This window comes from Mus caroli, chromosome 1 (genome assembly GCF_900094665.2).
Source record: "Mus caroli chromosome 1, CAROLI_EIJ_v1.1, whole genome shotgun sequence".
Lineage (NCBI taxonomy): Eukaryota > Metazoa > Chordata > Mammalia > Rodentia > Muridae > Mus > Mus caroli.
Window position 1 is genome coordinate 137538771 of NC_034570.1, and position 9914 is coordinate 137548684.

The following is a 9914-nucleotide window of genomic DNA, read 5'->3' on the forward strand; positions in this document are numbered from 1 at the left end:
ATCAAATGCTGATGTCTTATGATTAAAATCTGTAGTCATAATACAAACATTGCAAAGAGAATGTTACAAGCTTTGAGTTAAAATAAGACAGTGTCAAAGTGAGTTAATAGTTCTTTGGAACTATCTCCAAGTTCAATATATACATTTGAAGATTTTTAAATATTCATAAATTGCACACAAATGCAATTTTATGTTCCATTACAGTTCCATAATAAATCCACTGCTAAAAGAAATAATCATTTCTTAATTAATTGTTTATAACATACATGTATGTTTTCTACAATTCAAAAGAATAAATATTCAAAGATTTTATATACAGCATAGCATAAAGTGGGACAATATGAAAGCATTCATATAAAAATTTGTTGAAATATTTTTTCATAATTACAGAAAAATAAAAGTCTCCATGTATAAGTGATTTTATTGGATTGAAATATCCTGATCTTTGAAAATTTCTCTACCTGTGTTAAATACATATTGATAGATCTCACTCAGTAAATTAATCTTTTAAAATTATATATATATATATATATATATATATATATATATATATATATATATACACACACACACTGGTGTCAATGACCTAATGAAATTTGTAATTGTTTTAGGTCTCATAATTTTGGGATGATTTTCCATGTAACAGCATAAAGTATCAAACTATTATTTATTATGAAGGTAGGTGAGGCAAGGATTTATATACTTTTTCTTTTCTTTCTTTCATTAATGATTCCATTCACTTACATCTTAAATGATATTCCACTTCTCGGTTACCCTTCCCCCAATGCCCGAACCTACACGTTCCCTCATCCCCCACTTTTGCCTGTATGAAGGTGCTCCCCTGCCCACCAAAACTTTCCTGCCCCACCTCTCCAGCATCCCCCGACACTGGGGCATCAAAATTCCTCAGAACCAAGGTCCTTCCCTCCCATGGCTGTCAGGTAAAGCCATCTTCTGTCACATATAACATGGATTATAAAGAAGACATAGATTGGAGAACTGTCGTAATAATTTACACATACTGAAGTAAAATTCATGGAGATTGTTTACTTAGTGCCTTTTAAATCCTGAAATAATCTTCTAAAATCTCCAACAAAATAAGATCTACAGTTGATAACATTAAAACTCAGAACAACACATAAATTAGGCTTGATAGTGAAATGAATGTCAAGACATGGAAGGATTGTCAGTAGTTTAACAATTGGAAAATCATTTTAACCTCCAAAATAGAGTTATCCTAACCATCTGGGCAAAAGCGGCAGACAGGAAGTCAATTCAAATCCAGATGTCAGTGTTATCGTTGCTTTCAGGTGTACACAAACTCAGAAAAGCTCTCACGTGCTTCATAAGAAGATAGGCAGTTTTCCCTTGTCTGTGGACCTAATTTGTGATGTAGTCATACTGCAATGACTTCCTCATCATATATGTAGGAAATGATAGAACAATAAAAGGATATAGAAATCTGAAAAATATACCGTATGCTATCTTGTGAAATACATTCTTTGTAAGATGGTATTTATTTATATTTTAATTGATTTTGTCATGATTCTTTACGTGTTTATCTGGAAAGTCTAGGAGGAAGCACATGGATAGTGATGTGAGCATAGTTTCTACATTAGATGGAGAGGTGGTTTTCTAGATCTCGGTTCTAATGTCCAGAATTCGGGAAAATCTAGGTATGGCCTTGTATTTCCATAAACTCAGTAAGAGACCCTACATCAAAAAATAAGCAGGAGATGGATAGAGGAAAATAAATTATGTCAAATTCTGGTCAGTACATGTTTACAGGCTGCATGGGTAAGCACAGCCTTATACATGCATGCATACACAAAACTATACCAAACACATATACAAAGACACATGCTCACAGAAACATAAAGTGTCTCAGTTCATTTCTTAGCAACATGTGTGTTCTGACAAAATTCACTTTATGAAACCCAATGCAGAGAAATATAAGGCAATAACACAGCTGGAGTTGTGCTCTACAAAAATTTGGGTGAATATCCTGGTTCCTGAAGGAAGTAAGAAATGTTTTACTATGGCAGATGAAGGAATCAGTAATCATCTTAAGCCCCAGGGGTAGGGTTCAGTTTTCATATTCATTACACACACACACACACACACACACAGATGTTCCTGAACTATTAAACACACTTGTAAGCATACCATTGCATTTTAAAGTTCTCAAAATATTACTCTAAAGATGTAATGTTATAAATATACAGAAGTGATTTTAAGAATATTAGTTGCTCTGAATTTTGAAAGTTCTACAATGCTATTGACAACCAATAACATTTCATTTCAGTAATAAGAAAATTCAAAAAAAACTTTGAAAGCTCAGTAAAATAACTAAAACTAATCCATAAAAGTTTAGAAAACAATATATTTGTTGCATTATGTTGATGTACTTTTACAAAAAAAATGAGCCCAAGTAAAATTAAATTCCAATACAGTTTCAAATAACTATAAATGAAATTATGAGACATCAAAATTATTATAAGTATAAAAAACTAATAAAGATGATCTGTTCCTGATTTTATATTAACTCTTTGTGAATGTAATTAAGTTTTATTTCATAGACTGGACATCCATAAAATTCCTTAGAAGTCTTTTAGGAAAAGAAAATATACTTTTGTCACAGAGTAGGAAATAGTAAACAAGCATAATCCTGTCTCTGTTGTATGGTTGCTTTCTTTCACATATGATGCCACTTAGTCCCACATAAAATGACCCTGAGTCCCATGTTACACACCATTATTCGATGGCATGTACCCGATGGACTTTCTTGCCCTTGAATGCCACTGCCACTTAAGCAATCTGCTAATTCATATTAATCAGAATACAGAAGCTGATTTTTTTCTTACTTTTATTTTTATCTTTCTATTTATACTTTTGTTCCTTGAGCAAGACAAGGATAACTCTTTATATTTACATTTGCCTGACTTAAAACACAAAGCTCATCTCAACAAAATATCTTTTGTCATAATGATAAACAGGCATTTTAGGTTATTTTTTCTACCCTTTGGGATTAATCAATTCTGTGAAGACAGATTCCTGAGATTTTAGCAACTTTACCTTTATGATACTTTTGTAACCACAACTGTGAACATAACTACTGTTTCATCACTGTACATATGTTTTCAATGATAAGATCAGTCCTCCTATAATGAAAATAAAATGGGAAGTCATAAGAATTTGTAGATCAGCTTTTTACCTCAAGTCAAGTTTGGGGCTTTATAACTGAACTTGCTTGTCTTTTACAAGTATTTTATAAATACGTCCTTCATAATAACAGGTGAGAGTTTTTATACTCTTGGGTGCTCCGGTCTGTTTGCTATAAAACCTATTACTTCTCTTTCCCTGATATCTCCAAGTATTTTGTTTCTTATATATGATTTTTCAGTGGTTTTCACATAATGGTAGCTATTAGTCCTAGTGGTTGAATTTCTGAAAATTATTTCATTAGCCTGAAGCACAACGCACAGCGCAGTGATAAATAATGAATATTCTAGGCAGAATTTTACACATAAGTAAACACAGTTACTGAGCACATTTATTCAGTGTATCTACCACTGAACCTAAATCATGTAACTGACTTTAAATTTTGTTAATCTTAATTCAGAATTTAACTCTACCTAGAAATTCATTGGAAATATGAGCATAATTCCTTTTGAGAATAAATTCATTAATTTATGATGTTAAGGATTATGATTCGATTTCTAAAGAGTCTATTCTTAAATTCAAGTGTAAATAATTTCTTTATTATATTTAAGAATGTGCTTTTAAAATAACTAGTTAAAATTTATAATTTTTCATTTTTATTGTTTATTTTATTTATTTACATTTCAAATGTTATCCTCATCCCCAGTTTACCCTCCCCAAACCCCCATCCCATCCTCTTCCGCTGATTCTATGAAGATGCTCCCTCATCCACCCACCCACTCCTTTCTCAGTATGCAACAAATTTTATGTTTTATTTTATAATTGAAATCATATTTTTGCTATGGAGATGAAAACGTTAAATGCCAGTTCAGTTTTTTACAAATGGTTATGAATCATGTACTAAGGATGAATAATTACAGCTTTAGTACTTAAGTAAGTAGATTGATTATTTGGTGTGTTTGGTTGCATCTCACCATTAACCCTGATTGTCACAGTCCATAGGTACTTTTTTACAAAGTTAAATAGCCTAAATCATCACTGTTGTCTTTCATTATCACTAGTCTGGGCCTTTTTCTTTTCTTTTCTTTTCTTTTCTTTTCTTTTCTTTTCTTTTCTTTTCTTTTCTTTTCTTTTCTTTTCTTTTCTTTTCTTTTCTTTTCGTTACTTTTCTTTTCTTTTATTGGATATTTTCTTTATTTACATTTCAAATGTTATCCCCTTTCCAGATTTCCACTCAGGGAACCTCCTATCCCACCCCCACCCCACCCCCCACTTTTTTGAGGGTGTTTGCCCACCCACCTACCAAATCATGCCTCCCCACCCTGACATTCCCCTACACTGGGGCATGGAGCCTTCATAGGACCAAGGGCCTCTCCAGGCATTGATGCCAGACAAGGCCATCCTCTGCTATGTATGGAGCTGGGGAGCCCTGGGTCCCTCCATTTGTACTCTTTGGTTGGAGGTTTAATCCCTGGAGCTCTTGGGGGGGTTGGTTGGTTGATATTGTTGTTCTTCCTATGGGGTCTCAAACCCCTTAAGCTCTTTCAGTCCTTTCTTTAACTCCACTGTTGGGGAACCCTTGCTCAGTCCAATGGTTGGCTGCCAGCAAGTGTGGAGCAGAGACTGAAGGTAAGGCCATCCAAAGTCTAGGTCTTTCATGATACTAATTTGGATATTTTGAAGTGGGCAGTACACCAAAACTTACTGAATTTTGTGAGTTTGCACAAACTCTTTTTGTATGCCCACTTTCTTTTCCATGTTTTTGAAAATACTTTTGCACACACGCACGTATATGTATATGTATGTGTATGTGTATGTGTATGTGTATGTGTATGTGTATGTGTATGTGTATGTGTATGTGTATGTGTATGTGTATATGTATATTCCCCTTTAAAACAGTTGTGTGAGGCAGTGAGGCAGGAAGACTAGCTTGGCCAGGAATTTGCATGTCCTTGCTCCAGCAGAGATTTCCCTGGCTGCTCACTTAAATAGATATTAACAGCTCACTAATTAAACTACCTCTTCTGTCAGCCTCAAATTAGCAACAGCTTAAAAAAAATAGCCAAGGCTCCGCTTTGCTGTGTCTGTGTGCTGTCTTATCTTAAAGACACACACAGCTATTATTGAAAAACACACTAGAAAATTAGAGTTAAGTAAACACACTCAATTAAAATGAATTAAAGTATTTCTTTATAAAATGCAATCATTCAAAGACTGACTGCAACGTGTAAAGTCATGTTTTGATATAATAACTAAATTCAACAATTAAAATGATTTTTTTCAGATTCAATAGACAAACAAATGGATAGGATATTTTGCAGTTATCATTTTAAAAATGAGAGGAACCTTTCCAATAAACTCAAAGAACCTAATGGTAGAAGAACTAGAAAACCCAATAGAACTCAGTGGAATCAGTTCTCTACGGTACTTCAAGTGATCATGTACCCAGTCTTTAAACATCTTGGACTGCATCACATCCCAGGATGACTGAATTCACCCTGATAACATAGAGATTTCCTGTAGCTTCTTTCTTTGCATATTACTTTTGAGTAATTGAGATATATATATAAGGAATTCAGATTTTTGTAGAGTTCTGTATTTGTTGGCTTTCTTTATCATCCCAAAAGTCTAACAATTCCAATTTAAAAACAAAATAATTCAGTCTATTTTAACTTTCCCCCTTGCTACACTAAAACCTGTACATATGCAACTTGGGGTGTTTCCTTTCAAATTTTAACACAGAATATTTATTACAAGGAATTAGTTTTTATTAGACATTATTTATCATCAATATTTTCCAAAAATTTTCTCTGCTTTTGATCATATAATTCACTGAAACTTATTTTATTTTTCTTAATTGGTATTGTGTATAAAAATGTTAACTTACTAATTTTGTCATTATTTTAATTCAAACTGTCTCCCTTATAATGGAAAAAATAGAGCTATAAAGCTAGCTGATAAAGCTAGCTGATTGGCTTTGTAGGAATTTTCACGGTAGACAATGCTTCATTCCTGTGTGCTCTCTTCCTCAGGTAGCACACATGCTAGGAAATAAAGAAACTCTCTATACTTACTTCTTCTGGCATTTCATTAAAGCAAAATTGATCAGTTCATCTTTCTGACAGAATCAGATTAATATTATTGACACCGAGGGAAATTTCACTGTTTATGAAAGGTGAAAGTTCAATACTATACAGTAGGAAAAATTTAAGACTTTTACCTTAGATTCAATATCAAAATTATTTTGAGCTTTGTTTGATATGAAAACGAATTTAGTGAAATCTAAGTCTTAATACATTGACCTGATTTTTCCACTTTATTTCTACCTTTTCTAAGCAACTTTTACCAAGTAAACCCATAATTACCTCTAAAATTAGAACTATAAAACACTTGAATAATTACGATTAAATCTATCCGATGGCAAAATTAGTTTTAGTGAAGTCAATAGTATTATTTTCATTCCAAATTGTACACCAGACTACAAACATGCAAATAGGTCAGATTTTTTATAGTGTATTTTGTGTGAACATAATTTAATAAAAGTGTTATTGGAAAGCATTGCCCTAAGATACCTTGGACATTACACACCAAGTAATAAAAGTCAACAGCAGCAAATGAGGGCAAAACCTTACTTTTGTATGGCATAGCTTTGTCAAGTCCAAACTTTCACACACAAGTATTTGATGTATAAAATTTGGAGAGTTTAGACATGGATAGCTGTGCAACTATAAAGTGTCAGTTTAGGGGCTCAGGGGTCTCCTCTTGCCTGGTGAGTTCCCTTAGAGACTTGTGGAATTGCTCTCTCCTCCATCTCCCACACAGCTTATCCAGAGACCTGATTTCATTTGCTATATCTCATTTTGAGTTTGTAATGCTCTCCTACTAATGTAATCTTACATAATTATACTTTCTTTTTTCCTGTCTTCTTTTTCTCATGAATTTAAACTAGTATTCACTCCTGTTATATATTTACTGGCTTGATAATTTTTAATTCTGACTATTTGATTGCAGATGTTACAGTTTGTTTTATTCACTCATGTCTTCATAAAATTTGATTTGAGAAATGCCTTCCTTCCTTGCTCTTCCCAAGACACAACATTCAACTAAAAATACTACTGATAAAGAGATTCTATGGTAACAATGAATCTGAATGAGTGGAAAACAAAACAAAACAAAAGAAAAAAAATCCCTGCTAGGTTTCTGTTTTGTGACAGAGGGACAAGAGTTTGCAGGGATTACAAGGATGCTGAAATAAATACTGATCTTGCTCTCTGGAACATAATGGTATGCCTGGGAAGGTGATGATGTTCTTGGCAATATTTCTTGTTATCACTATGCTAAGAGCTGGCAGTATTTGACTTACATTATGTCTTCAGGAGAAACCTTTTTTCAACCTTATAGGGCCCTTCTTCATTGTAGCGATTGCTCCTTTTAATATCCACAAATTTGTCAGCTTCAGGTGTACTTCAGGCAGAACTGGTGTTCGCATACTCATTAAATGGTACAGAATTGCATTCATTTCTACGTATCTATGCATGGTCCCCGTCAAAGTCATCTCAGTGGCTTTAATATTAAGGATTTAATGGTAAATAAATAAAGATATACTTTTAAGAAACGACTGCTTAAGGGTATGTATGTGATGCACAAGTGTATGGGAGGCTGTAAAGGTCAGAAGAGTATGTTTGATTTTTGGACTTGGAGCTACAAGGAGTTGTGAGGCACTATGTGGATGCAGGAAACTGAACTGTACATTTCTTCCTAAGCAGTAAGTGTTCTTCATAACAGATCCACTTCTCCAGCCCCTTAAGACCTTTCTATATTAAAAAAAAAAAGACAGCACAGACTATTTGTTTAAATAAATGATGGATTTTGATATTAAAATATGAGTCTCGACAAAGTCAGAATCATTATCTTTTTGAAAAGCAACTATAAGACTATTAACTCCTGTGACATTGATGGGCTAATGTTTTGACTTAATTTACACAAAGGGAATAACAACCGAACAGTAAAAGATATTTTTTATAAGATCAGATCATAATTAAATAACTGAAAAATACTGAAATGAAATTTAGGACTCTATCATATTGGCTTATAATAAAAATAAAGCAATGGTTTCTTCACAATCTTGTTTCAAGCAACTGAAGACTATCATTAATACTAAAGAATGATCAAAGGTAATTCTGTAATGATGCTTAAATTTGAGAAGGAAAGTTTAGTTTGGATTCTCTCATTTTATAATGATAAAATTTTACGATGAAATTTTCACAAGAAAAAAATACACACACACAAACACACACATATACCTTACATCTGTAAATATGAAAATTAAAAGGACAAATTTTAACAAATCATTTTCCAGAATTCTGCCTTGATAGGTTTTGTTATCCAACATTCTATTAATATAAAATAAGAAAATACTTTTGAAGCCCATATATTTTGAACATTCAAATGGCATACCAAATAGACATTAACATTTTGTGTTTGTACAGAGTAGAATGTTAGTCTAGTATGTATAAAATCTTAGCTTTCATCCAAAGAACTGTATTAAAACAAATCAATCAGTAAGTAAACATACAAATAAATAAACTACTTAGATATTTTCAAAGTTTTAAAGTATTTGAGCCTTCATTTGTTTAATACTGACTTCTGTATAAAACACCTGCTAATGAGGGCAAGGCTGACTTTGTTGTCCCAGAAAGAAGTGTGTCTGATGCATTCTTTCTTTTCAGAAGCAAACCCTAGAGATTCTGTAATGGTAAATATAGTTATTTGATATTTAAATTCCAAAGTCTTTTCTGGGATAACAAACTGACATTTATAATGATATTAATATTGCTGTAGGATCTCTGTGTTCAAAATTTAGGACTTTGTAATGCTATGCTTTTAGTTAATATGAGTGTTTCCCAGGGGATTGAAGAAAATGTCTAAGATATTTAGTTTACTTAGTAAGTCAAACCACAAAACCTTAAATATTTTCACTATAATATTACCGATATGAACTTCTTCTGAGGAAACCAATTTAAGTTACTTGTGAAGCTTATTTTTCTTTTTTAATAGTATACTAAAAACATCACAGTAAACATTGAAAAGCTGCTTTCAATAGCTTTAATTCTTCTGAAGGGACTGAGCAGGACACAGGTCAAGTTTTTGCCTTACAGACAGGCTAGTATTATAAGACTTATGGTAATTTATATTAATTACTCTATGACCTGCAAATAGAGTGTAATACTGTAGAAAACATGAGCATAGATTTAGTGTTGTCTATTATTATGGATACAGAGTAGATGGTAAGGTCATGGACATAACATGTGCTCAATAAACATGCAAACAAGCTAGTAAGCTTCCAGTAGGTGGCACTGTGCTTTTAGGGCTCAATCATCTCACCTATCCTCAGCTATAGCATCTTTTTTTTTTTTTGTACACATATGCATTTATTTTTTTATTATGTATTTATTTCATTTACTTTTCCAATGCTATCCCAAAAGTCACCCACACGCTCCCCCACCCACTCTCCCAACCACTAACTCCCACTTCTTGGCCCTGGTGTTCCCCTGTACTGAGGCAGATAAAGTTTGCACAACCAATGGGCCTCTCTTTCCACTGATGGATGACTGGACCATCTTCTGATTCATATGCAGCTAGAGACACGAGCTCTGGGGAAATACTGGTTAGTTCATATTGTTGTTCCACCTATAGGGTTGCAGATCCCTTTAGCTCCTTGGGTACTTTCTCTAGCTCCTCCATTGGGGGCC

General features: G+C 33.1%; 1 protein-coding gene across 5 annotated transcripts in view; it reads left to right on the top strand.

The window, feature by feature from the left end:
• Positions 1-9914, top strand: part of Brinp3 (BMP/retinoic acid inducible neural specific 3) — a 363635-nt gene that overhangs the window by 24848 nt on the left and 328873 nt on the right. The gene's annotated exons all lie outside the window — the stretch shown is intronic.